The sequence below is a fragment of the Podarcis vaucheri genome, assembly GCF_965113315.1.
Source record: "Podarcis vaucheri genome assembly, chromosome: 10".
Taxonomy (NCBI): domain Eukaryota; kingdom Metazoa; phylum Chordata; class Lepidosauria; order Squamata; family Lacertidae; genus Podarcis; species Podarcis vaucheri.
Window position 1 is genome coordinate 3,621,173 of NC_138748.1, and position 27,190 is coordinate 3,648,362.

Consider the following 27,190-nt stretch of genomic DNA (forward strand, 5'->3'; position numbering starts at 1 on the left):
AGTGGAATGGACTCCCTCAGAAGCTGGTGGAATCTCCTTCATTGGAGGTTTTTAAGCCGAGGTTGGATGGCTGTCTGTCATGGATGCTTTAGTGGAGATTCCTGCCTTGCAGTAGGTTGGACTAGATGACCCTTGCCTTGTGGTTGTCTGAGGTGACACAAACCATCAGCTTGGTGAAACACCACAGCAATTCTATTGTTCTAATAGAATTACCTGCTCATAGAGGCACACACAACAGATACACAGCGGATGGGGTTTTCTAGGGTGGATCATTCTTATTCTTACACATCCTAAGAGTCAACTTTTGTGGATGTAAAAGGAAAGTATGCCTCCCAATTTTTAATTCTGAAAAATTAACCATGCCTCCTCTAGCAGAACTCTGGAAAATGTTGCTTTCAAGTGTGTGGAGTCTAGAGGAAAGCAAGTTCTGACAAGGCAGAAAATAAGCCAGGAGAAACTGCAGCTTCTGGGCTGGGCATTCCTATAGCACCACAAACTTGTCCTGAAGAAGATGGAAAGATGGTGGGATCAAATAAGAAGGGATGGCATTGCAGAAATGGAGGTGAGAGCATATGAGTCAATCCTGGCTGCTTGGCACCATAAGGGGATAATGGGCAGTATTTTCTCTCTGACAACTGGGGCTAAGAAATGTGCTAAACCTGGGACTGGCAAAAGTGTCTGGGCATGCAATGATAAGAAAAGCTGAGCTACCCTTAATTCTGGACGATGGGTACATCCACAATTATTAGCCAAGTTGAACAGAATATTCAGCCTCATATGAAATGTGTTCGTTCATATATGCTTTGACTGCCAAAACATGGGAGTAAATAATTAGTGAATGCATCATTCCAAACTATGATCTGAAATGTCCCTTATGGGCTGCTTCCAGAGACGGGCTAAGTGAACAATTGGTCTGACCTACTGTGACAGCTCTAACATTCTTATGCTTCATTCAGTCCTGACTTATGATCAATTGCGCTTTTGAGATTCTTAAATAGAGAGCCCAAAGCAGCAACCCAGAAACCACAGACAGCTCACTCAAAAATGCAAAGCGGAATCAGTCATAAAAGGCACCTAATTTGTGTAATGAGATCCAGCCAAGATGACCTGTAAACAACAGAGGGGATAAAACCTATAAAATACTAAGTGTCGTTGCACACTGTATTTCAAACTAGATGTAACTTCAAGTCAGCTGAATTGTTCTCAAGATGTTCCCAGTTAGCTCTCAGGAAACAGTGTTTAGAGGCAGCAAAGGCTTTCTTTTTTTACCCGCCTCCTCAACTAGTTCCCAGGGCAATCTCCTGTGCAGGAATGGTGGGAACAGAGAAAGGATTTGGTCTTCGATGAAATACGCCTCCAGGGCTTCAGCTCAATTTTCACACAGAGTACACTTAAAATAATCTCGAAAAGCCAGCAGGAGAAGTCAACGCAATAACTCCTCCATTCATTAGAGTTAGAAAAGTGTGGTTTTGGCAGCATGCTGTACTGTTCGATAGGCACATTAAACAGAGCTGGGATGTCTATAACTCATGCTCAGTGTGAGGCAGCAGAATATTTAATGGGGGGAAATGCTGGGATTTTGTCCCATTGACCCTGGAAAGTGGGGCCTAGTGCAACACATATACATTTTATTCTTTCTAAGGTGCTCTCCTATTCAGCACAGTTGCCTTAGAAGGCTGAAAAGAGCAAACTATCCTATTATGGGATTCTTCTTCTTCTTCTTAGCCTGTCATTTTGAGTGTTTGAAATGAACTTTACAGGAAATCATTTTTGTGTGGAAAATGGTATATACATTTTGCCGAGAAGAAGAAGAAAATGAGGAGTTTGGATTTGATATCCCGCCTTTCACTCCCCTTCAGGAGTCTCAAAGCGGCTAACATTCTCCTTTCCCTTCCTTTTTTTAATAATTTTTTTTATTGATTTTACAAAGTTTTTATAAACAATACAAACAAATAAAAAGACAAAACAAACATGTATAATTTCATCTCCTTTTTTCATAAGCCTCATTTCTCTGACTCCCCCAAACCTCCCCTTTCTACATCCCAATTCCCGAAATTCTTTCAGCAAGTCCTAAATTAAATTTTGTCAAATTTAGTTCCTTATTTGTTCTTTTCTTTTACTTAATCTTTTGTCGCTGTAATCTCCTTTTCTTACTAAGAACCTCAACATTTTAGCATTCATTAATTTTATAATATTTCTTAAGATAAATTTTAAATCTCTTCCAGTCTTTATCCGCCGTCTCTTTCCCCTGTTCACGGATTCTGTCGGTCATCTCAGCCAGTATCATATAGTCTATCACCTTCATCTGCCATTCTTCCAAGGTGGGTAGATCTTGGGTCTTCCAATGCTTTGCGACGAGTATTCTTGCTGCTGTAGTAGCGTACATAAAAAAAGTTATTTCTTCCTCCCCCACAACAAACCCTCTGTGAGGTGAGTGGGGCTGAGAGACTTCAAAGAAGTGTGACTGGCGCAAGGTCACCCAGCAGCTGCATGTGGAGGAGCTGAGATGCGAACCCAGTTCCCCAGTTTACAAGTCTATCACTCTTAACCACTACACCACACTGGCTCTCAGAGAGAGAGATCTCTCGGCAAAATCCGAGAGAGAGAGAGATCCTCACCCACTGCATATATATATATAAAGGTCTCAGCTCTAAAACTATCACTATTCTCAGTCCTTCTATAAGTTGAACAAATTCATGTTGGCTGTGATTGTATTTTCATTTTCATTTGCAAGAGTTTAATAGAAGATTGTTCCAGTTTTACAAGGTAATCACCACAGGATTGCCTACAGCAAATCCCCACAGAGTGTAATCAGGACAGGCTTTCCCTGAAAACATTTTTCTGACCCCAAAAGACCACAGTCTTATGCATAATTGCATGCACACTAGTCTGGAAGTGTACTTAGGAAAAGACAGAGTGTATGCACTGAACCACAGCCCATTGAGCCTAACACCTTAAAACAGCTATCCAAATTACAGGACATTATGATTGCCAAACCTTGTTTCAGTAGAGCTCTTGAGTAACTGTTTGCTTGTCTGAGAACATTTGAAATGGTAGTTATAGGAATTTTGTTTTTAAAAGCATTGCAAAGCCGGGGGCGGCAGCGCTCCATATAGCTGATAATTGTATCACATTTCTAACACCTGTATCCGAGAATTGGGGATGGGGGTAAGGGAAGCAGACAATGTGATTACTTCCTATAGTTGTGTCATCCCCTCCCAGCCGTTTCAGGGATACAGTGGTGCCTCGCAAGATGAAATTAATTCGTTCCGCAAGTCTCTTCGTCTTGCGAGTTTTTCGTCTTGCGATGCACGGTTTCCCATAGGAATGCATTGAAAATCAATTAATGCGTTCCTAGGGAAACCGCCTTCAGACCAGGTCCGGGGACAGTCTGTCCCCGGACCTCTTCTGAAGGCTGGGGGGGGGGGACAAGGGCTTTTCTTCCCAGCATTTTAAAGACCCCCGGGACAGCGGAGGACTTCTCCGCTGTCCGGGCGATCTTAAAATGCTGGCAGGCGGCATTTCAAAATCGCCCCGGGACAGCGGAGGACTTCTCCGCTGTCCGGGGCGATTTAAAAGCCCCTGGGAAGGCAGGCAGGGGGGACAAAGACTTTTGCCCCCCGCCAGCCTTCAGAAGAGGTCCGGGGGGCGAAAGTCTTTGCTCCCCCCCACCTGCCTTCAAAAGCCCTCCGGGACAGGCAGGCAGGGGGGGAGCAGACTTTCGCCCCCCGCCCGCCTTCAGAAGGTGTTCCCTCCCCCCCCACCCAGCTTCGGAGCACCGTTCCAAAGCCGGGCGGCGGCGGGAGGTGTTCCCTCCCCCCCGCCCGGCTTCGGAGCACCGTTCCAAAGCTGGGCGGCGGCGGGAGGTGTTCCTGCCCCGCCGCCCGGCTTCGGAGGAGCCTTCCGAAGCCCGGCGGCAGGTGGAGGTGTTCCCGCCCCACCGCCCGGCTTCGGAGGAGCCTTCCGAAGCCCGGCGGCGGCGGGAAGAGGTGTCCCCGCCCTGCCGCCAGGCTTCGGAGGAGGTCCGAGGACAGTGGGGAAGACGCGCTGCGCTTCCCCGCTGTCCCTGAGATTTCCCTATGGGCTGTCGTCTTGCGAAGCAAGCCCATAGGGAAATTCGTTTTGCGAAGCGCCTCCAAAACGGAAAACCCTTTCGTCTTGCGGGTTTTCCGTCTTGCGAGGCGTTCGTCTTGCGGGGTACCACTGTACAGACATTGACACTGCAGTGTTGGGGGAGATGACTATGTTAGTGGAGTTTGCCAATCACAGAGTCACCCAGACAGTATTCCAGAATCTTTGTTCCCAGTTCAGCAAGATGAAGCAAACTTCCAACTATACTTCTGAATTTGTCAGCATCCTCAAGCTCCTTTTTTCATCATATTGTTTCTGGTACTCTACAGTCACTGGAGTAGCAACTGGCTTACAAGTTTCCATGCCATTGTACTCCAGCAGATCCTGAATTTTACTGCTTTGGCTGATCAGAAAGAGCCTGATTTCTCTCTTTCTATCTTTGTGCTCATATATTTTTTCACTAACCCTATATCCTTTATCTCAAAATGTGCTTTTAACCTTTTTCAAAATTTTCTTTCTGTTTATCTGAACCATATACCAGCAGATCATCAACATACAACCAAATCACCATCATTACAAATATGCAAAAAATGATTAGCTTTGCTTTGCTCAAATTTAAGACCTCTCAACAGTTTTTGATTCCAGAATCTAGCTGCTTGCTTAAAACCATAAATGGCCCTTCTTAGTCTTCACAGGTGGTTTACAATCAGGGCCAGCAACTTGAATGAAGTTGAATTGAGTGTTGGGCTATTGCTGAAATGAGCAGCAGAAAAGGAAATGAAGTTTTCACATTTTGTCATCAAAAGTGACCTCTATGGTGACCTAGAAGAAGAAACTTACATGGTTCAACCACAGGGTTTTGTGAAAGACCTGGGTTTAGTGTGTAAACTGACAGTATGCACTAACAGGTGGTTAAAATATTTTAAATAAATATATCTATGTAATAATGCTTTATTTTTATCTAGTGCAGAGTCTGCACTGAATGAGCTGCAGGAAGCATTAGGTTCACACATCCACCCCTTTCCTCATCCTTTGTGTGCAGGGGCGGGAGACTGAAAGAATCCACTTTTGATCTCAAATAAGCGGCATTTTCCTGCTACGCTGGAATTCAGAAAACTGACTCTTATAACTCTACTTAGCTCCAACAAGCCAGAATCAAACCATAGTTTCAGAACTTACTTTGCTCACTACTAGCCATGCTTAGAATAAAACCAAGTTTCCTAAATGCAAACTATGGTGAATTCAAAACCAAAAGTGAAAATTTTCCATTTCCTTCCCTGACACATAATGAAGAAGCAGTAGTGAGGATGCAAGCCCATGGCAATTTTTCTAATTCTAAACCATGATTTAGCATTATACCAAAACTAGGCTTCAAAAATCCATAAAACTTCTAAAAAATCCATAAAGCTACTGTCAATACCGTTATCCTCATTCTTCAAATGGGGTGTAGAAGAAGCCTGAAAGATGGTGGCCTGCCTAAGGATTTTAATAGACTTCTTGGCTCACAGCTCATACTCTAAATCACCACAATACCCCAGCTTCATTTGCATTGGAAGGACAGCATGTGCATTATATATATGTACATGTTAGAAATGCTTTAAAAGGTTTCTAATTTTAATTATTCATTTTTACTTGTCGAGTATACAGATTTATACCTGTGATGGGAATTCCCTCTCATTTTCTATACAGTAGTACCTCAGGTTACATACGCTTCAGGTTACAGACTCTGCTAACCCAGAAATAGTACCTCAGGTTAAGAACTTTGCTTCAGGATAAGAACAGAAATCGTGCGGTGGCAGCGTGGCAGCAGCAGGAGGCCCCATTAGCTAAAGTGGTGCTTCAGGTTAAGAACAGTTTCAGGTTAAGAACGGACCTCCAGAACGAATTAAGTTCTTAATCCGAGGTACCACTGTATAGTAAATCACATTAAAACCCCAATCTCCAAGCAGTACCAGATTTCAGGGGTTCCAGGTGTGTGATTAAGGAGAAGAGGTTTGTGTTTCCTTTTGGGAATGAGGCGAGCGGAGACTGTGGTGCCTTTATGATAGATGGTTTATTTACACATATATGCAAGCTGAGTCTACAATAGAGGGGTTCACAGCATTTACACCCCCAAAGTGTCTTGTTTCTTCCATAGCCACAGCCTGGGATTCCCTCATGCTCTGGTTCTCTGGCTTTCCAACCTTCAGCTTTTTGCCTTCAGCTTCTGGCTCCTGCAATTCCTTCCCTAACTTCTCTATTCTAAACTCTGGCTTTATCTGTTTAAGGCGGCAGGGTGGGTGTGCGTTCTTCACTCAGCAGTGCCATGATCCTTTATTCTCTTAATGGCCCATCAACCAGGCAGATAGTCTGGCTATTTCCCATAATTTGAAGGCTTGATTAGTTTATAACACTTGCTGGATCCAGGGATTATAGGAGTCTGGCATCCACAAACTCATAACAATATAGTAATTCATCAGTTCCATAGAATCTGACATTTAATTAAATAGAGCCTATTGCTAAGAATTATAATGTCATAAAAGCCATTCTTAAATAAATGAACAATCCATCCAGAAGAATTTCAATGTTTAGACTGCAATCATAAGACTGAATTCCTATGAACACTTACTTGGGAATAAGTCCCATTGATTTCAGTTGGACTTTTGAGTAAGCAAACATAGAAGCAGCTTGCATGGGTGCTTAGTAGGATGGATGGATGAGGTATGGCACCTTGGGTGGTCTGTGCCTAAAAAAGCTGCCCTTTAAATTGTTTCATAAATCAATCACTGTTCCTTTAAAATAAATGAAACTTACTTCCAGGTTTAGTGGTGCAGCACACACTCTGAAGGCAAGTGTGGTATCTTTGGTTTAAAAGATCAGGCAGCAGATGGCGGAAAGAGCCCCTGACACTCCAGAGCAGAGCAGACAATTGCTGAGATGGATGACTCTAGCTTGGTAGGAGGGAGGTCCCAATGTTCATACCAGGACTGTAACCGAAGGAGAAGGCCTGAAGGCCTGAAATATTAAGGAAATGAACATATGGATCTCAGTTTTTTAAAAGTCAACCAGTTAACCAGTCATTCTCAGCCTGGAAATATAGAACCATTTACTTGTGGTGCGAGCCACACCTGTGGCTCTCCGATGGCTCCTTGCCTCAGCCAGCTTGGCAGAAAGTAAACAAAGCCAAGCTGGAATTGACACAGGTACACCAGTGCACACTGGACAAAGAGCAGGCCCACCCTCTTCTGAACGCAGAAACTTTCAACCACTCTGGCAACAAACAAACAAATCAGACACCCACCTCAAAAGGCCTAGACTGAAGAAAGTAGGCGTGCAGAACCCTTTTCAGCCTGAAAGTTGCATCCCTTTTGGGAACAATAGCGGTGGGTGTGGCCAGAGGCAAAAGTGGGCAGAAAAGTTAATGTAAATGTACCTATGCCAATAAAGCTTTGAGAATCTGACACACCTCTCTACCCTCCATCCAGACAACCAAGGCTGTATCCTGACCTTTCGAACATCATTACAATGATATTAGCTATGTCGTTCTAAAACATCACAGGGCATACCGTTCAATTAAAGGTGTTCCTCATCTTTAACAACGCAGTTTCCCCACTGTCGGGTCCTGGTTGCTCTGCAGAACCCTCTAGTGTCACATTATAGTAACACATTTTTAATTTACAAGAAAACGTAGTGCATTCGTTGCATTATGAAAACCATTCCTTAACCCTTTGTTAGGAACCATGAGTGTAGATCCACCCCATGAGCCATTATCAGAGTTCCAGGACACATTTCAGCCAGGCCAGAACACAAGGGGGCAAAGCAGGTCCAGTAAAGAGACATGACATATCTCACCCAAATGTATGTATTATTAAAAATATTTTATCATAAAATAGGCAAGGGTGTTGGGGTTGTTTGTTTTTTACTCATTTTATTCCATTTTGTAAGGCTGAGAATGGCATTGAAAAATCTGGAAAAGTATGCAATCTGAAGGCTTAGATTGGGAAGTGCAAATTAGACTAGTTTACTGAAAAATGCAAACCAGATGATTTTTTTGTCCATCTGTAGTTGGAAGCAGCATGTTAAACTGCTTGACCAAGGACTCGTATCTTCTTATGTTATCATATTAGACCATCAACAGCAATGCTGAGAGGATTTGCAGAGTCCTTTTAAGGATATATATGCATCCTCTTTTTATTTAAAAAAAAAATCAAGACTCAAAAGGACAGGTTCCCTAAAGTAAGAGAGAACTGGGTCTCTGAAAATGTTATTTTAATAATTTCATGCAGCAACATTTTAGGCTAAATATAAACAGGATATGCTGTTTTACATCACTAAAATCTGTTTGGTACATATGGAAATCTATGCAAATTTAATAATTAATTCCTCAACAAAAACTCATACAATTAATCAGTTGATTTTTGTTTAGTTGGGTGTTCATTAGCAGAAATGTTTGTATACTGCACCGAACTTGTCATGTAGCAGCAAAAGAGTAGCAGCACAATCCCACGTGAAGCGTGTAGGGAGAAGATATGTTTAGAAAAAGGGACTGATGAAGGACACTGACAAACCGGAACGTGTCCAGAGGAGGGCAACCAAAATGGTCAAAGGCCTGGAAACGATGCCTTATGAGGAACGGCTAAGGGAGCTGGGCATGTTTAGCCTGGAGAAGAGGAGGTTAAGGGGTGATATGATAGCCATGTTCAAATATATAAAAGGATGTCACATAGAGGAGGGAGAAAGGTTGTTTTCTGCTGCTCCAGAGAAGCGGACCCGGAGCAATGGATCCAAACTACAAGAAAGAAGATTCCACCTAAACATTAGGAAGAACTTCCTGACAGTAAGAGCTGTTTGACAGTGGAATTTGCTGCCAAGGAGTGTGGTGGAGTCTCCTACTTTGGAGGTCTTTAAGCAGAGTCTTGACAATCATATGTCAGGAGTGTTCTGATGGTGTTTCCTGCTTGGCAGGGGGTTGGACTCGATGGCCCTTGTGGTCTCTTCCAACTCTATGATTCTGTGATTCTGTGATCTGGATTAAAGAGTCTAGACAAGGGAGGGCTTTTTAATCATGATGGAAGATGAAGATGAAACAAATCTTAATGGCAGAACAATATTCATTGAAAATCATTCACTGTTCATTTTAGGCTTCCAGTTTGCAGCAGGCCCGACACCTTCTCTTGCCTTTGCAAAAACTTATTTCCTTAGCGCTTATGAGGGAAAGCAGATAAAATACTCTGATGATTGACAAAATAAAATAAAATATGGCTTGTCTGCACCCTTTCTGCTACCACAGCTGTCCTTTGACAAGATGGATGTTTTATTCCAAGCCAAGCAACTGCCAACACATTCCAAAGGCAGAGAAAAGGGATTAAAAGCTATTGAGGCAAGAAAAATTTATAGAAAAATTAAACAGAACAAGTGAGAACATTGACTCTGAACACACCATACACATCATATTTTTGGTGCTGTGTAAACCAAAAGACTTGCAGGATTGCTGGAAATAAAGAGACCATGTTCTGAAATAGTGGGTAAGCACAGATTTGCTTTCCCTAGAAGCAATCAGCCAGAGAAAGGTACAATGTTGGATTTGGTGCTCCGAGAGGAAGGGACGTGAGGGCACTGCTCTGTCTGTGCACACAGTGCAAAAATTATCTTGTGGTACATTTCATATTTGAGGTACTTGGTTTTTCCTGCACAGGGATTGTGTATAATCTTAAAATAGAAGCAGTGTTCCCCATACTCCATGTCTCTCTTTCAAACAGGCACCACCCCCACCCCTTCATTCATCCGATGTCATGGACTATCTGGACGCAGAGGGGTGGTGGGAGGAACCAGCTGGGGAAGCCCCAAGGGAAGAAGTCTCAGAGCCCGAGGAATGGTGATGGGTCAATGATTGGTGGTCAGACAGAGAAGAGGGAGAAGACTGGGAAGAGGAGGTGCTGGAAGCTGAAGAGGTAACAGGGTTTAGTGCGTGGGGGGAGTCTATGACTGATAGAAGTCCAGGATCAGAGCTAGAAGCTGCAGCGGGCCTACTGGGGATAAGTTGCTGTGCTCATTAGGCCTGACACACCACCAGATCTGTACAGATTGTGCTCTTGCTATTAAAGAGTTAACTCCAAGTTGCATGGTGGGTGATTGATTGATTGATTGATTGATTGATTGCCAGTTGGCTCCTGACATCCATTTACACCTTACAATCTTTCCTCTCTCGGTGTCACCCTCCTTGTGTCTCTCCCTTGTCCTCAAGGACTCGCCACCTTATCCTTTCTTTCCCTTCCTTCCCCTCCTCAGAGACCAAACCACAGAGGGGAGTGGCTAGAATGTAAGCTCCCTCCTCACCTTCTCTCTCATCATTTCACTCACAGGCTATACTGCATTATCACTAGGAGAACAAGAGAGAAGACATGGATCCTGAGCGATGGAGGATGGATCAGAAGATGCACTAGATCCCACACTTTGTGGCCGGATGAGAACCAAGGGAGCTAGGATTAGGGGGGAATTGTCTGGGTGAGAGTCAGAGCATGGGCAAGGAACCTTCAGCCCAATGAGGCCTGCCGATTTGAACTCTATTTCCCCTAAGTAACACCCACCTATCTTGCAACTGCTGTCATCCAATGTCAGGTGTGGAGTAGGTAAAATTGCAGCTGTAAAGGAGCAATTGAGTATGTCATCAGTTGCTCATTCGCAAGCTCAAGGAAATGGTTCCTATTGGAAACTCCCAAGTGGATCTGATGTCTGCCAAAAGTAGCACACCTTGCATTCGGCACCAAACTCAAACATGGCTTGCATTGGGCACAGTTTAAATCTGGCACCCAGTGCCAACCATGCTGCTTTTGGCCAGGGTTGGATCAGGTGCCTGATGGGTGGGCAGCCCTGCCCATTTGCCAGACGTGGCCTTCTTTGCTCCCTGTTTGGCTACAATCTGATCCCGCCCTCCAGCCAAAGGTGGTTTCCATGCGTTACCACGTGCTCCTGGGGATTTGCATGCCATTCACCACCATGTGCTCCTCGGAATCCTGAAGTTTGGCCCTGGGTCAAAGCTCACGGGGATTTAGCTCTGCAAGGTGCAGAGTGTCTTTCCCTCACCTCTTGGCAACTACAACTAGTTCTCTACATACACCTGGCAGGCTTGAAACTTGTGAACTTTCCCATTTCAAAAATTAAGAAAAAGGGCGTTAGCCATTTCACATGTTTGTTAATAAATACCGGTATATACCAAATCTCTGCATGTTGGTATTCTCAGCATACTGCAGGAGAGAACAGCTGGTGGTAAACTATCAGAAAACCAAAGTCATGGTTTTCTCAAGGAAACATAGATCACATAGCTGGAGCATGGACAATCACCCAGTTGAGCAGGTTAAAGCCTTTAAATACCTGGGCATAGTCTTCCAGTCATCGGGTTCATGGGATGTACACCCAAAATCTGTTAAAGAAAAAGCAGCCCAAAGTGCTAAGATGTTGTCCCGTTTTTTTCCATACAAAGGGCGGCAAATACATCCCAGCAGCCCTAGAAGTTTTCCAAGCCAAATCTTTGGTGCAGATACTTTACGGGGCCCAAATTTGGACAGGTAATCATCGTAGCATTCTTGAAACTGTCCAATCCAAATTTTTAAGGCAGATTTTTTCTGTACCACCCTGTGTCCCAAATGCAGCATTATGACTGGAGGCAAGTCTTCCCTCTGTAGAAGCTCGGTCCTGGCAAAGAACTCTTAATTATTGGCTCCGTCTAAATCTAAATCCACCTGGTATACTTCCCTTAGTGACACAAGACACCCATAAAAGTGTGTGGTCCAAAATTGTGCACCAAAAACTCCTCTCCTGCGGACTGCACCCACATCAGCTTCTCATGATGGGCTTTATTAAAGCAAAAAGGCTAATTGGACTTAGAGCAACTGAACAATCTGGCCATTATAAAGAAATTCTGTCCTTGGTATGCCTTTTGCCCCCCCCCCCCCCAGTTTGATTCCCTGGCACCATATTTGTATAAATTAACTGTCCCAAAATACAGACGTGACTACTTCACACTGGCCAGACTGGATGTGATGCCCTCTGCTGTACTTGAGGGCAGATACCAAAAGATTCCAACTGAGAAACGACTCTGCCCCTGTGGAGATGGCAATCTGGAAACAGTGGCTCATGTTCTCCTGTCCTGCACCCTTTATAAAGATCTGAGAAATGAGATAATCACCCCACACCTACGGTACTTACCATCCCAGGCCACCCATCTGAGGCCACGTTGTTCTTTCTTTTATCAGATCAAAATGATCAGACAACAGCAAAGGTGGCTAGGTTTATCAAGGGTGCAGTGAGATTAAGGGCCACTATCTGAACGATAATCTTGGTCATTTGATTGCTCTTTTTACCCATAGCTGTCTTTTTTATTTGTATATATTTTATTTGTATATATTGCTTGTTTTATGTTGCTATGGCTGTTGGCTAATGCGAATAAAATTTATCTTATCCTATCTGCATGTTGGACATAATCTGTAATGGTGCCTACATGTGTAGTGCTAAACACGTGTAAGCCTGATAATGTGTCAAAATAACTGATGAAACTGGAGGGTAAAACCCACTGGTTATCAGGTGTACATGGCGTTCTACATGTTCAGGTGCCACAGCATTCCGTCCACTGAACCTAGGCGAGTCCAAATGCCAAGCAGGGAGCAAAGGGAGGGAAGTTTGCTCTGGGGGCAGAACGGATGGGCAGCTTCCATTCTGCTCATTCAGAATACAGCATGTGTAAAAAAGTGACTCAGTGATTAGCATGGGAATGTCTGCAGGATTTTTACTAGTGCTTCATCAGAAGGGGTTGACCTTATATCGTAGTACATGAATATATTTAAATAAATTAGAAAGTGAAATATAGCAGTTCACTATGGAACTCTCTTTGTAACTCCAAATCTTAGAGTAAAATGTCAGAAACTTGGCAGACATACACACTTCCTAAGATTTCAATATATACCGTATTTTTCGCCCCATAGGGCACACCGCCCCATAGGACGCAGGTTTTTTTGGGGGGGGAAATAAAGAAAAAATAATAATTTTTCCCCCAGGCGCGGGGCTGGCATGGGGGGAGCCCAAGCTTCCCCCAACCCCAGCCCCCAGAACAGCCTGCTACCCGAAAGCCTAGGGAGCCTGGTGTGAAGTCGCGCCGGTCTCCCCAGGCTTGCGGAGAGGTGCGCGAAGCCCGGGCACGCTCTTCAGCGCGTCCCAGGCTTCGGAATGCAGGCAGCTCTGCGCAGCCGTCGGGAGCCCGGCGCAAAGTCGTGCCGGGCTCCGGATGGCTGCACGGAGCTGCGTGAAGCCCGGGGCTGCAGGCACCTCCGCACAGCTGTTGGGAGCCCAGCGCGACTTCACGCCGGGCTCCGGATGGCTGCACGGAGCTGCGTGAAGCCCGGGGCTGCAGGCACCTCCGCACAGCTGTTGGGAGCCCAGCGCGACTTCACGCCGGGCTCCGGATGGCTGCGCGGAGCTGCGCGGAGCTGCGTGGAGCCCGGGGCTGCAGGCAGCTCTGCGCAGCAGTTGGGAGCCCAGCGCGACGGACTCCCAAGGGCTGCGCAGAGCTTCCTGAAGCCTGGAGAGCTGCAGCAAAAGCCTGCATTCTCCCCATAGGACGCACACACATTTCCCCTTCATTTTTGGAGGGGAAAAAGTGCGTCCTATAGGGCGAAAAATACGGTATGCAGTATATATTTAAAACAAACCTCTGATCATATATAAAGTTTTTTGTTTTTGCTTATGGAGAATCAGTGGAGAATGAAGGGGCCACTGCATGTGAGTATCAAATAATTATGGCATCATAAGGGTCTCTATCTGTCACAGAAACACATTCTTATCACTGTGCATGTTTCATGGGTTTGGGTATGAGGTGAAGGGTTATTGGAGCAGATTCCCAAAGTGACAGCTGTTAGTGGGCTACTGCCAAGGGGAAACATTCTACCATTGTTTTGACTCTCGTTCCTGAAACAATTACAAGAAGAATGTCTTTCTTTCTTTCTTTCTTTCTTTCTTTCTTTCTTTCTTTCTTTCTTTCTTTCTTTCTTTCTTAAATGTGCAATTTGGCATGCTTTAAAATGTTCCTAAATATAGAGCCTAATGAAGGAAAGGAGAGAGCCCAATTTTGTAGGAGCTGCATTTTAAATTAACCCATTTTGTTTATGCTGCAGTCGAGTATCATTTTACTGGTGCGGCTGCTCATACATCACTGTGCTAATGAGGCAATGAGTAACCAGGCGACACAAGGCCTGCTTTATTTCCAGATCCTACAACTTCAACCAATTGAACAACCAGAGTAACGGGGCAGGACCAAGGCATGGATGAAATACTACTACTACTACTACTACTACTACTACTACTGTTAATACTAATAGGAACTCTTCTCAGTATACTAGCTCCATCAGTTGTGGTGAATTTAATCATACACAGAGGACCACATGTGACAGAAATGAGTTGACTAGCTTAGGAAAGAAATAGTTGGGATCTCACCCCCAGCTTCTCCTTGCCTCCCTACCACCATCACTGCAACCTGTGCATCTTCTCTCTCTAGCCAGGGGGAAAAAAAGAGGATTGGAGATACTGATGATGCCTAGTGAAGACAAGCAATCAAATCAATGGCACAATCTCTAATGCTCTTTCTTCTAAATTAAGTAATCTACACTCAGAAACTGAGATCCTGTTGCGTGTCAGAACTATATCAGCTCTGAGTTTGAGCGAGAGAGAGAGAGAGACTGGTTGAAGTCAGTAAGGGAAAGATCACTGGGTTTCTTGCTTGAGTTAGCTGGAACTTGGGCAGCTTGGAGAGGTTCACACAAATTGTACTTGGGGGATCTGCTGCTTGCTGAAGGAGTGCCTTTTTGTTCCCACAGAGTAGATTTTTGAATAAAGCAAATAGTACAAAACCACCACAAGACTCCAGTGCTTTCTCCTCTAAAGCAACCTAAATCCAGTAGAGCTGATTCTGCTGGAATTTCTCACCACTTGGCTACAAACATGAGAACAAATAAGCACTCTCAGCCCTCCGAATGACTGCATGTGTGCCCGTGTTTTGAGCATTTCCGAATCTGGGTCTTAAGCTGACAGGACATATAAGGAGCTGCCTGATATTGAGTCAGGTCCAGTTGTGGCCAGCGGGGTGGCATGAGTGGGGCTGCATTGCTCTCCTGGCTTCTGACCACCACAGGCCACTTCTGCTTACTAGGAAAAGGAACGGCAAAGGAGCTTGGCGGCTGCAGGCATGCATGGGGGCAAGAGGCAACACAAGCTGCTGTGCTGCACCAAGCTGAGTTCGCCTTGCCCTTCTCTCCCTCTCAGGAAACAACAACAACAGTGTTTGGAAGCTGGGAGAGCAACCCAGATCCACCTGTGCCACCCTGGTCAACTCCACCTTCTACCCTAGAAAACAGCAATTTTGGAAGGTCTCAGGGGGACTTATTTCCTAGGCGTGTTGCCAGGAGTTGCCAGAGACGGAATATGATGGGACCGTGTATGCAAAGCATGCATTCTGTAGAATCAGAGAATTGTAGAGTTGGAAGGGATGAGGGTTCAACCCCCTACAATGCTGGAATCTTCTGCGCAACATGGAGCTCAGACTCATGACCCTGAGATTAAGAGTCTCATGTTCTAGGATAGAGCTCAGTCGGTTATGGCTCCTCCAAAGTTATGTGATCAGGTCTTTACATCAAAGCAAAGCCAAACAACCCTTGACAGAGCGAAATTATGTTTACTGCTAAAACTAATGCTTGCATTGTTCCATTGTCAGTTGGTTAGAGCATGGGCTGATAATGCCAAGGTAGCAGGTTCCAACTCCATATGGGACCCCTGCATTGCAGGGGGTTGGACTAGATGACCCTTGGGCTCCTTTCCAACCCCACAATTCTATGATCTCTATGATCCCTATGTACTTGAGCATATTGAAGACTTCTGTTAATTTACAGCACCATCAGTAACTATTAGCAATAAGTGCACCAGCTTACCAAGAAGCAAAGAATAATCACGTGACCCCTTCCCTCCCCCCACCTGCCCTGGAAGGGATGTAAAGCCAGGCGTCAATCAATTGCCATGCTTCTTAGCGAAATAGTGGATTTGGGGGCTATTTACCACCCTAGGCAATGCTCTTTCTTAGCATTTTCAGCTAAGCATGAAAATGCATGTGGATTTCTCAAACCATGTTTTTCTGAAGGTCATGGCTAGCTGACATTAGGGTTTGAAACAGCCTAGTGAAAAGTGAAAAGTGACATTTAAACTTAATTATAGGTTAACGCTACAGAGCAAGGTAAACCAAAATCTTTTTGTTGAGGACAAGGGTCTCCCTAAGCAATAGAAATGCAAATTAATATTCTCCTAGCAAGGACTATGCAGATATGTACAACATGGCCAGACAGTTGTTTTGTAATGCCAAAAATCATATGGGGATGGGGAGGGTAGTTCTGTAGCTTTAAAATGGACATTAAATAAATAAAAATAAAAATAATAAATGATTATTTATACCCCAACCATCTGGCTGGGTTTCACCAGCCACTCTTTCAGAGGGAAAATAGAAAGAGATCCATAATATGCTTTCTCTTGCATTACAGGTCTGCCAATGCATATGTGTTTTGCACTTGTAGGTCCAACATTATAGACATGATTCCACCAAATATCCATGTAGCTCCTCTTTGCTGCAGAAATAAAAAAGGGCTGAGGAGAAATAGCATGTTCCCTATTATTACTTCAAACAACTATGTTGACCATGATGTTAGGCAGGAGTGCAGTCTTCCAGATGTTGTTCCCTTCATCTCTGAACACTGGTCATGACAAGAGTCCTACAACCTCTGGAAGGCCACAGGGTAGCCAACTCTGAGGTAGAGGCATGCTGCTCCTACCTGAACACTTATTTTCTGGCTGCCAAACTGGGAAAACGGGTTCATTCTGGTCCTCACTGCAGCCCTTCATCCCAATGAAGACAATGCCCACACCCATTAAGTACCTCAACTGCTAAGGCAGGACATGTTGTTGTTGTTTAGTCGTGTTGTTGTTTAGTCGTTTAGTTGCTGCCTTATACTTAATCAAACCATGTTTCTTCACCTAAAAGCCATGGCCGCGGCTAATAGAATCATTGAGTAAGGGGCTTACTTTGGAGAATTGGTACAGTGGTGCCCCGCAAGACGAATGCCTCACAAGACGAAAAACTCGCTAGACGAAAGGGTTTTTTGTTTTTTGAGCTGCTTCGCAAGATGATTTTCCCTATGGGCTTGATTCGCAAGACGAAAACGTATTGCAAGTTTGTTTCCTTTTTCTTAACACCGTTAATACAGTTGCGACTTGACTTCGAGGAGCAACTCATAGAACGCGGTGTGGTAGCCTTTTTTGAGGTTTTTGAAGACTTTGGTGATTTTTGAAGCTTTTCCAAAACTTTCCCGACACCGTGCTTCGCAAGACGAAAAATTCGCTAGACGAAAAAACTCGCGGAACGAATTAATTTCGTCTTGCGAGGCACCACTGTACTGGGAGAAATAATTAAACTCCCCACCCAATTACAAACACAGACACCACACGGCTGCTTTTAGAAAAAGAAACAGGCATTAACATGTAGTTTGGCCCTCTGACGACACAGCCACTGGCAGATGTTTTGCCTTGCCACCGTCATCCCTGCAAGTCTCCCAAACTGTCCCAAACCCATTCATTTCTTGATCTCTAAACACTTTACTTTGTGCAAAAGAAATCATACTAAGTGATAAAACAAGAAAAGAAAGATTAATATAATGGTGGCTAACACAATGGCCTTTGCCCCACTGATTCTGGCATTGTCTGCCAGCAAACCATAAATCCTAGTCAATGAGAAACCAAGTCCCGTTCAGATATTTGTACTGGCAACTGTTCCCCACTTGAACAGGATATTTTCTTCTCGGCATGACAACAAAACGTCTTCAATAATAACAATAAACTCTAGAAAATGTACGTATATAAAGATACCGTCTGTTGTTAGAGGACTCATACAGCTAGACCACTAATTTTGTAGACTCCCTTTCTTTCTTTATAACATCATACATTAAAGCTGGGGAATCTATTTCTCCTCTAATAACTTTTGGAATTTCAACAAATCTTGGTGCTGGTGGATGGATGCATCAAGGCAGCTTTCAAGAGTTTTTCTTGAAAGGAAAAATAAAAGAGGCTATAGGAAAGCTGTTCTGTATTATGATCAATCATGGCTTAATCAGATTTGATGCTTAAACGGGACAAGCAGAACTGTTCAGCTGCAACAGATTGTTTTCTGTTTGTCTGAAGTCATCCTGGGTTTCTCCTCCCCACCCCCCACCCCCGGCAGCTTCCTGTAGCGTTACATGTAAGAAGATAATGAAAAACAGGAGAGAATGTGGGCAAAATTATTCTTGTCCGGTACATGGCAGAATATGCAATTCAGGAAATTATGAGACCAATTAAATGAAGCAGCCACTGTGTCAGATACTTTGTTCAAAAAAGAAGGGGGGGGAGAGAGAGGGTGTTCAGTAAGACACATGATGCCAAATTCCTTATCTTTACAACACTGAGAATTGCTGCTTCTGAGAGAAGAGTGTAGGAGAAGGAGCTGAGTAGCAGCCTCTCTGGGCTGATTCACACCTTAAGGACAGAGGTGGAATTGTAACTCAAAAGGAGGCAGCCTCTGGCCCCGTGGACAATTGATAGGCTAAGTTATCAGTCTGCCATCATGCAGACACACCAAGAACTAAAGACATGTGCAGAGCCAATAGCTAAAGCACACAATCTTCTTCACAGGCCACACATGGAAAATATTTTCAAAGGATTAAACATTTGCAAAACAGGTAATATCCCCTAACCTCTCTCATAAGACAGGCTAGGGAAGTATGCCCATTTTACAGATGGAAGACCAGTTGCTGGAATTGTGGGTGGGAACATCTCCTGCTTCCCAAAGGTATCTGGATCTGGGTAGCAGCTTTCAGTTGGAAACTGGAAGATCAACCTTTGCATGATTCAACTATTTTTTTAGTTCTGTGTGAGCACCTATCTTTTAAAAAAAGCAGTTATTTTTCCTATTGCCTGGTATTGGATTGCAATTACAGTGGTACCTCGGGTTACAGACGCTTCAGGTTACAGACTCCGCTAACCCAGAAATATTACCTCGGGTTAAGAACTTTGCTTCAGGATGAGAACAGAAATCGTGCTCCAGCAGCGCGGCAGCAGCAGGAGGCCCCATTAGCTAAAGTGGTGCTTCAGGTTAAGAACAGTTTCAGGTTAAGAACAGACCTCTGGAACGAATTAAGTTATTAACCCGAGGTACGACTGTAATAAGTATGGACACATAGAGGAGTTACGCTTTGAGCCATTTTAATATAAATATTTCTGTGGTGAAGATCTCAGCGGCTGCCCAAAAAAGAGCAGAGTACAACAAATTAAAGGAAACTCTTTAAAGCTGCATCTGAAGACCTGCCCGATCGGAAACTGTCCCCACTGCACCCCCCCAAAAAACTAGATGCCCTTTTGTTTTCTAACATTAAATTCCTTATCTGTTTTGAGGCACAGGTGGACACTCCCCTTAAAAAAGAGATTTTATTGTGGCCACTCTGAATAGATGGCCTTTATAGTGTTTATATTTCCTGCAACCACAATAGATTAGAACCCTATTCAGAAAAAAAGGAGGAGGGGTATTTATTTACGCAGCTGTGTGTGAGCCATTTGTGGACAGGTGCAGACTGTAGCTCTGGGACATTGTGTGGTATAAAAAGAATGGGATTCACATCAATTGGTGGAACATCCTGCTGGCAAGACTTGATTTCATGAACAGACCTCAGAATCAAGACGTGTTCTTTACTTTCTGAGATCAGAGGCTGATTTAGGTTTGGTCCCCCTGGGTGGAGAGTCTCAGGGCCACTGCGGGGGGGGGGCTGCAACTAGGTTGTAGAATGGAAGGGGAAAGGTGGAGGGGAGCACAGGCTCACAGGGCGCCACTGAAACGTGAGACCCTAAGATCTTCCACTGGTAAGATGGTCTAGGAGGGAACATCTCCCACTCATTTAGAATATGCACACTGAGCATGGAAGGGCAGGCACCCTGACAGACGGACAGCCCTAGTTTCTAAAGCAATACCCATTTCCCCAAAACAAACCCCACCCCTTTGGGGCCCCTCCTGAAGGATCTGTCTTCCACCCAGCTGCTAATCTGACCGGTGCCACCTCCGTCGCTCTCTTCCACTTCCTGCCACACATGGGCTCAAACTACCAGCAAAGGGTCTTCCCCAGTCGTGCATAAAGGAAGAGCCCAATTTGTAGAGCAAAAGGGGCATGTGGTTGAGGCAACTTTTCTTTTCTTTTTTGTATTTTTTCTATTAAGTTAGAAACATATACAGTAACATACCACAACGAAGCATACCCATCAACAGAAACAGAAATCAAAGCTCTGAGCTCATTGGGCAGACACTTCTTGAGGGGAGAAGCCTCAAATTAAATAAATAGATGAAATAATGTTTTCACATTGTTCTTGCACAACTCTGGCCATTGGAGCCATAGGTATCGGAAAACTGCTAGTGCAGGTCACTCGGGAGTAGCCAATTTATGTGGGTTATAAACATCCACAAGTCTGCTGAAAATCTCTCTGCTTTTTTTGTGTCCTCAGGGAATCCATAGGCACTGTGTTAACTTCCAAGTCAAAGCGACCTCCCACACCTTGTACCCATTTTGGAGGTTTATTCCTTTAAAGTCCTTCCAGCACCTAGCTGTTGGGATTCATGCTGCTATTAATAAAAAAAGCCAACCAATTTTTTTTATATAATGTAGCAAATTGTGATTACTTCCCATGGAAACATTCAGCAAAGCTATGTCTTTGCAACCTATGTCCCAATTATTACAGATATTTCTTCAAATACATAATCTTAAAACCTGGAAACCTGTGCACAGTTCCACCACATGTGTGAAAAGGGCCCCTTGTGCCAATGCCCTGGCCAACCAACAGGTAAGTACGATTCATCAGTATGAGCTATTTTGATTGAAAAACGTCTTCTGGACTTCAGTAGCCCATGAAGGAACACCAGCTGACCATTAGCAAGCAATTGAGTACAACCAACTCACTGGACAGCTTTTACATTGCATTAGCAAGTGAAGAGTAGGTAGTCATAAAGGTCAAGGATTCTGGATTACATCAAGTATGCTCTAAACTAATTTATTATTTTCTCTCTCTGCTTGTGTAGGGATCTCATGTGATCTCCTATCCTGGCATGGAAGCACTGACCAAGCTGAAACCTGCTTCGTTTTCAGAATGCCTTTGGGCTATTCTCTAGGCTCTGTTCTAAAGTTAGCAGGCAAAAGGAAAGTTTACACCAGCTAATACATTATTCCAGTTACTATGAGCGGCTTCCAGCAAAATATAAAAAATAATGTCAAACATAAAAAACTTCCTGATACAGGCTGCCTTCAGGTATCTTCTTAAAATTCTGTAGTTCTTTATCTCCTTGACATCTGATGGGGGGCGTGTTCCACAATGAGGGCACCGCCACTGAGAAGGCCCTTTGCCTGGTTCCCTGTAGCTTTGCTTCTCGCAGGGAGGGAACCGCCAGAAGGCCCTCGGAGCTGGACCTCAGTGTCCGGTTAGAACAATGGGGGTGGAGACGCTCCTTCAGGTTTACTGGACCGAGGCCGTTCAGGGCTTTAAAGGTCAGCACCAACACTATGAATTGTGCTTGGCAACATACTGGGAGCCTTTAGGACTGGTGCTATATGGTCCCGGTGACCACTCCCAGTCACCCGTCCAGCTGCAGCATTCTGGATTAGTTGTAGTTTCTGAGTCACCTTCAAAGGTAGCCCCACGTAGATTGCATGGCAGTAGTTCATGGCTTTTAGTCAAATATAACAAATGATTGATTCATGATAAAGTGCTTCCCCCCCCCGAGATGCTAACTTTCTCTCTGCATTTCATTCCTTAAACAGTTCCTCTGCAAAGATTTAGTTGGGTGGGGAAATTTGTTTAATTTAATTATGTTGTGTTTGTAACTTTGTTTTTTGCTTTTATAGTTTTATTGTTCTGTTAGTTTGTTTTTTGTATAGGCTTTAATTTGATTTTAAGGGGAGGGGTCAGGGCTGCCTGGGAGTGGGTCCCAGCGAACAAAATGGCTGGGGCAGGTTCCACAGGGGGGGATGTATTGGGACACCCGATCTCAGTGATCACGGGCAGGAGGAGGAGTTACGCTAAGACCAGACCATGTCATTACCGAGGAAGCAGGCTTAGTCGTTGTCTGAGGACTATCCCTGCCTCCAGGTCTGGTCCTGACCGGAAGGATACTGGAATCAACAAGGGAAACCCACATGACCTGAAAGTGTTGCTGTGCAATGCCAGGTCAATGATGAATAAAACCACTGCCATCCACAACCTGATTGTGGATGGAGGATTGGACCTGGCATGTTTGACAGAGACCTGGTTGGATGAAGCAGATGGGCCTGTCCTTGCCGCTGCTTGCCCACCAGGTTTCTCTTATGCACAGCAACCCAGGTCATGTGGGCGGGGAGGGGGGGTTGCAGTGATTTTTAGGAAGTCATTAGTTTGCACCAGGTGTCCTATTGGGAAGACCCAGTTCTCTGAGTGCATGTTCTGGAAGTTGGGCAATAGGGGCAGTACAGGATTCCTATTGGTGTACCGACCTCCCCGCTGCACCAAGGATTCCCTGCCCGAGCTGCTTCAGGTCGTGGCGGATGTCCTCCTGGAGACACCTAGTTTGGTTGTCCTAGGGGATTTTAACATCCATGCCGACACGACCTTACAAGGGGCTGCTCGGGACTTCGTGGAAAGCATGGCCTCCATGGGGCTGTCCCTGAATAAGTCTGGCCCAACTCATAGCCGCGGACATGCCTTGGACCTGGTGTTCACATCTATGGATGTTGGTGATCTGACACTAAGTAAAAGCGAAACCAAAGAAGTGCCATGGTCAGATCACTTCCTGGTGCAACTGGACTTCTCCGCGAGAAGGGAGCAGGGAGGCGGGACCGATTCAGATGGTCCGCCCCCGCCACTTAATGGATCCAAATAGTTTCCAGAGAGTGGTAGGGGATGTTTTATCCCATGTTGATGGCCTTTCAGCTGATTCCCTGGTGGCCCGCTGGAATGTGGAGTTAACCAGGGCTATTGACTGTTTGGCTCCAAAGCCAAAGCTCCGATTGCATGGAGCCCGGACAGCCCCGTGGTTTTCCACGGATCTGAGGGCAATGAAACAATTGTTGAGACGGCTAGAGCGCCGGTGGCGGATAACCCATTCTGAATCTGACCGGACACGGGTTAGAGCTCAATGTCGAGCCTACCAAGTGGTGATAGCGACGGCGAAGAAGACTTTCTTCACCGCCTCTATTGCATCTGCAGAAAACAGCAGCAGGAGACTCTTTCAGGTGGTTCGCAATTTAGCGGAACCACCTGCTCCATCAGGGCCCAGTACGGGCCACATGATCTCCTGCAATGACTTTGCAAAGTTTTTTGCAGATAAAATCGCTCAGATTCGAGAAGAGGTAGACTCCACCGTGGGAGCAGGGCCGGAGCGGGAGAGTGCTAGAGTCCTGTCTAGTCAAGTTGTGTGGGATCAATTCCAATCTGTTACCCCCGAGGATGTGGACAGGCTGCTTGGATGAGTGAAACCAACCACTTGTATCCCTGATCCTTGCCCATCCTGGCTTATAAAAGCTAGCCAGGAAGGGCTGGGCGATGGGCTTCGTGGGGTGGTGAATGCTTCCCTCCGTGAGGGAGCCTTCCCAGACCCGCTGAAAGAGGCGGTTATTAAACAGCTTCTTAAAAAAACATCTTTAGATGCGGCCACGATGGGCAATTATCGCCCAGTCTCAAATCTTCCATTCTTGGGCAAGGTAATTGAGCGAGTGGTTGCTGAACAACTCCAGGCACGCCTGGAAGAAGCGGACCATTTGGATCCCTTCCAGTCGGGATTCAGGCCTCATCATGGGACTGAAACTACCTTGGTCGCACTGGTTGATGATCTCCGGCGGGCTAGGGACAAAGGTGAGAGCTGTTTCCTAGTTCTGCTGGATCTCTCAGCGGCATTTGACACCATCGACCATAACATCCTTCTGGACCGTCTAGAGGGGCTGGGAGCTGGGGGCACTGTCATACAGTGGTTCCGCTCCTTCCTCCTGGGCCGTGTCCAGAAAGTGGTGGTGGGGGATGAGTGTTCAGACCCCTGGGCTCTCACTTGTGGGGTGCCTCAGGGTTCTGTCCTCTCCCCCATGCTTTTCAACATTTACATGCGGCCGCTGGGAGAGATCATCAGGGGATTTAGGCTGGGTGTTCATCAGTATGCGGATGATACCCAGCTCTACCTCTCTTTCAAATCAGAACCAGTGAAGGCGGTGAAGGTCCTGTGTGAGTGCCTGGAGGCGGTTGGAGGTTGGATGGCGGCTAACAGATTGAGGTTGAATCCTGACAAGACAGAAGTACTGTTTTTGGAGGACAGGAGGCGGGCAGGTGTGGAGGATTCCCTGGTCCTGAATGGGGTAACTGTGCCCCTGAAGGACCAGGTGCGCAGCCTGGGAATCATTTTGGACTCACAGCTGTCCATGGAGGCACAGGTCAAATCTGTATCCAGGGCAGCTGTTTACCAGCTCCATCTGGTACGCAGGCTGAGACCCTATCTGCCTGCGGACTGCCTCGCCAGAGTGGTGCATGCTCTGGTTATCTCCCGCTTGGATTACTGCAATGCGCTCTACGTGGGGCTACCTTTGAAGGTGACCCGGAAACTACAATTAATCCAGAACGCGGCAGCTAGACTGGTGACTGGGAGCGGCCGCAGAGACCACATAACACCAGTCTTGAAAGACCTACATTGGCTCCCAGTACGTTTCCGAGCACAATTCAAAGTGTTGGTGCTGACCTTTAAAGCCCTAAATGGCCTTGGTCCAGTATATCTGAAGGAGCATCTCCACCCCCATCGTTCTACCTGGACACTGAGGTCCAGCACCGAGGGCCTTCTGGCAGTTCCCTCACTGTGAGAAGCCAAGTTGCAGGGAACCAGGCAGAGGGCCTTCTCGGTAGTGGCGCCCTCCCTGTGGAACGCCCTCTCACCAGATGTCAAAGAGAACAACAACTACCAGGCTTTCAGAAGACATCTGAAGGCAGCCCTGTTTCGGGAAGCTTTTAATGTTTGATGTATCACAGTATTTTAATATTCTTTTGGAAGCCGCCCAGAGTGGCTGGAGAAGCCCAGCCAGATGGGCGGGGTATAAATAATAAATTATTATTATTATTATTATTATTATTATTATTATTATTATTATTATTATTATTATTATTAGATAAGGCTTGCTTTCATTGCTGTGTTCATTTGTGCATTTGACTAGTGTTGTGTGGATGGAAATGCAACCACTGGGCTGAAAAATGTCCCCCATCTACCTCCTTGGGTTTCTGGTGTGGCCTTCACAGATATTGGCACAACATGGGATGTGTGTGTTTTGGCTGCTGAGCTGCGCTTGCCATTGTGAGGGCTGAGGGGGTGGTGGTGATGCCTCCCCAGCTGCTGCTATTGTCTGTAGGTTAACTGCGATGTCACAAAAACATTTGGCAGCAGAGCGGGTATAAATGTGGGCCAAGGCACAAGCCTCGGCAGTTGCCCTCCCCAGAGAGAAATGGGCAGCTCGGTGGCACTCAGCCCTGGTGGTCTCCTGCCCCGTGGCGGCAAGCTGGCAAGCGGAAGGAGGCAATCGCCTGGTGCTGGGATGCTGTGGAGCAAGGAGAAAGCAAGCACAAAGTTTACTTGCTGGTGGGATCGCTACTTGAAGGCGACTGATATTCAGCTCTGAAGCTGGTTGATGTCTGGCAATGGACCTGGTGAGGTTGCAGCTGGTGGATGGTTGTCGGAAGAGTTTGCATTCAGGCTAGTGGATGCTGTGAGGCCACGCTGGCTGAGATGGATGCAAACTGGTTTGGAAGCCTTGTTTGTTAACAGGCAGCCAAACAGAGGAGGAGTCTGGGGGGACGCTGTTGGATGGGGGCCATCCCACTCAACTGTTTGCCTTTGCCTTACAGGGATGTCTGGAGCCCGTGAGGCTTTCCCCAAGTCCAGCCTTCAAAATCATGAAGAAAACTGTAGGAAGTCCATATTAACATTGGAGAAATGAACGTGAAATTCTGGCAGTGAGCAATGGACAAGGCCGTGGCCGTACCTGAGAGAAGGAGCTTTGAAGGGAGATTGCAGGCGGACATCTGCTGCATTGCAAGTGATGGGGCAGTGGGGAGAGAGAAGAAAATGAGGGAGGAAACATTAGGCCACATTAGGCGTACCATTGGAAGTGCTATGAAGACACTTTGAACAGGAGTGGCTTCCCCTCAGGGATTCTGGGAACTGTAGGTGGTTAAGGGGACGGAGAGTTGTTAGGGTGGTTAAGGATTAGGATTTGGGTTAAGGTTAGGGTTAGAGGTAGGGTTCCCTTCTTGGCAGGGAACTCTGGGAATTGTAGCTCTTGGAGGGGAACAGGGGGGGGGTCTCCTCACAACTCTCGGCACCCTTTTCAAACTATAGCTCCCAGATTCTTTGGGGGAAGAAGCCATGAGTGTTTAAAGCGGCTTCATAGCACTTTAAATAGTGTGGATGTGGCCCCGGCCTCCCTCACCCCACTGCCTCTTATTATTGAGGAATCGAATGGATTTCTCCATTCAGATCTCTCGGAAATAGGAAACAGGAAGAAGAAAGACTTTGTATCTCATGTCCTTTTGAAATGTCTTAACTTGAAATGCCAATAAAGGTATTTGTATTTGTATTGTATTGTATTGTATTATGATTAACATGGGAAGTGGAATGGTGAAATGTTAATGAGATGGACGCGCTACTTCTGTAAACTGGCATGTTTCTTGTGGGCGTGGAAGGAGGGACTTGCGGCCGGACAAGTGACTTTATAAGATGGGTTTTTCCTGATGATGTGCCTGATTCTTGGGTTACCCCACCTGCAAGTGTGTATAATAAAAAGGTTTCCTAATTCACCCATTTTGTCCAGATCACTTTATTTAAAAGGATCCAGAGAACTTAACTAAGGAACCAGTTTATTTATGTCTCACAAAGGGCAAAATAAATAAATAATACCAATCCCTCAAATGCCAAAATGAACGGTCTTGCAGCACTGTAAAAACTAACAGATTTTGGGGGAACTTTTTAAAAATGGGAGGATCAGGGGGCCTT

At 45.5% G+C, this 27,190-nt stretch overlaps 1 protein-coding gene and 2 long non-coding RNA genes across 9 annotated transcripts in view; 2 read left to right on the forward strand and 1 right to left on the reverse strand.

The window, feature by feature from the left end:
* The window catches only part of LOC309541926, a 145,249-nt gene extending 118,479 nt beyond the window's left edge, over positions 1-26,770 (forward strand). Inside the window, exon 2 of the long non-coding RNA XR_014224011.1 lies at positions 26,433-26,770. This is a non-coding gene — a long non-coding RNA (uncharacterized lncRNA). The remainder of the gene's footprint in view (positions 1-26,432) is intronic.
* Positions 1-27,190, reverse strand: part of FRMD4A (FERM domain containing 4A) — a 466,163-nt gene that overhangs the window by 226,574 nt on the left and 212,399 nt on the right. The gene's annotated exons all lie outside the window — the stretch shown is intronic.
* LOC309541980 lies at positions 138-12,520 on the forward strand. Its single transcript, XR_014224029.1, has 3 exons — positions 138-562; positions 9,810-10,001; positions 10,413-12,520. It is a non-coding gene; the product is annotated as an uncharacterized lncRNA (long non-coding RNA).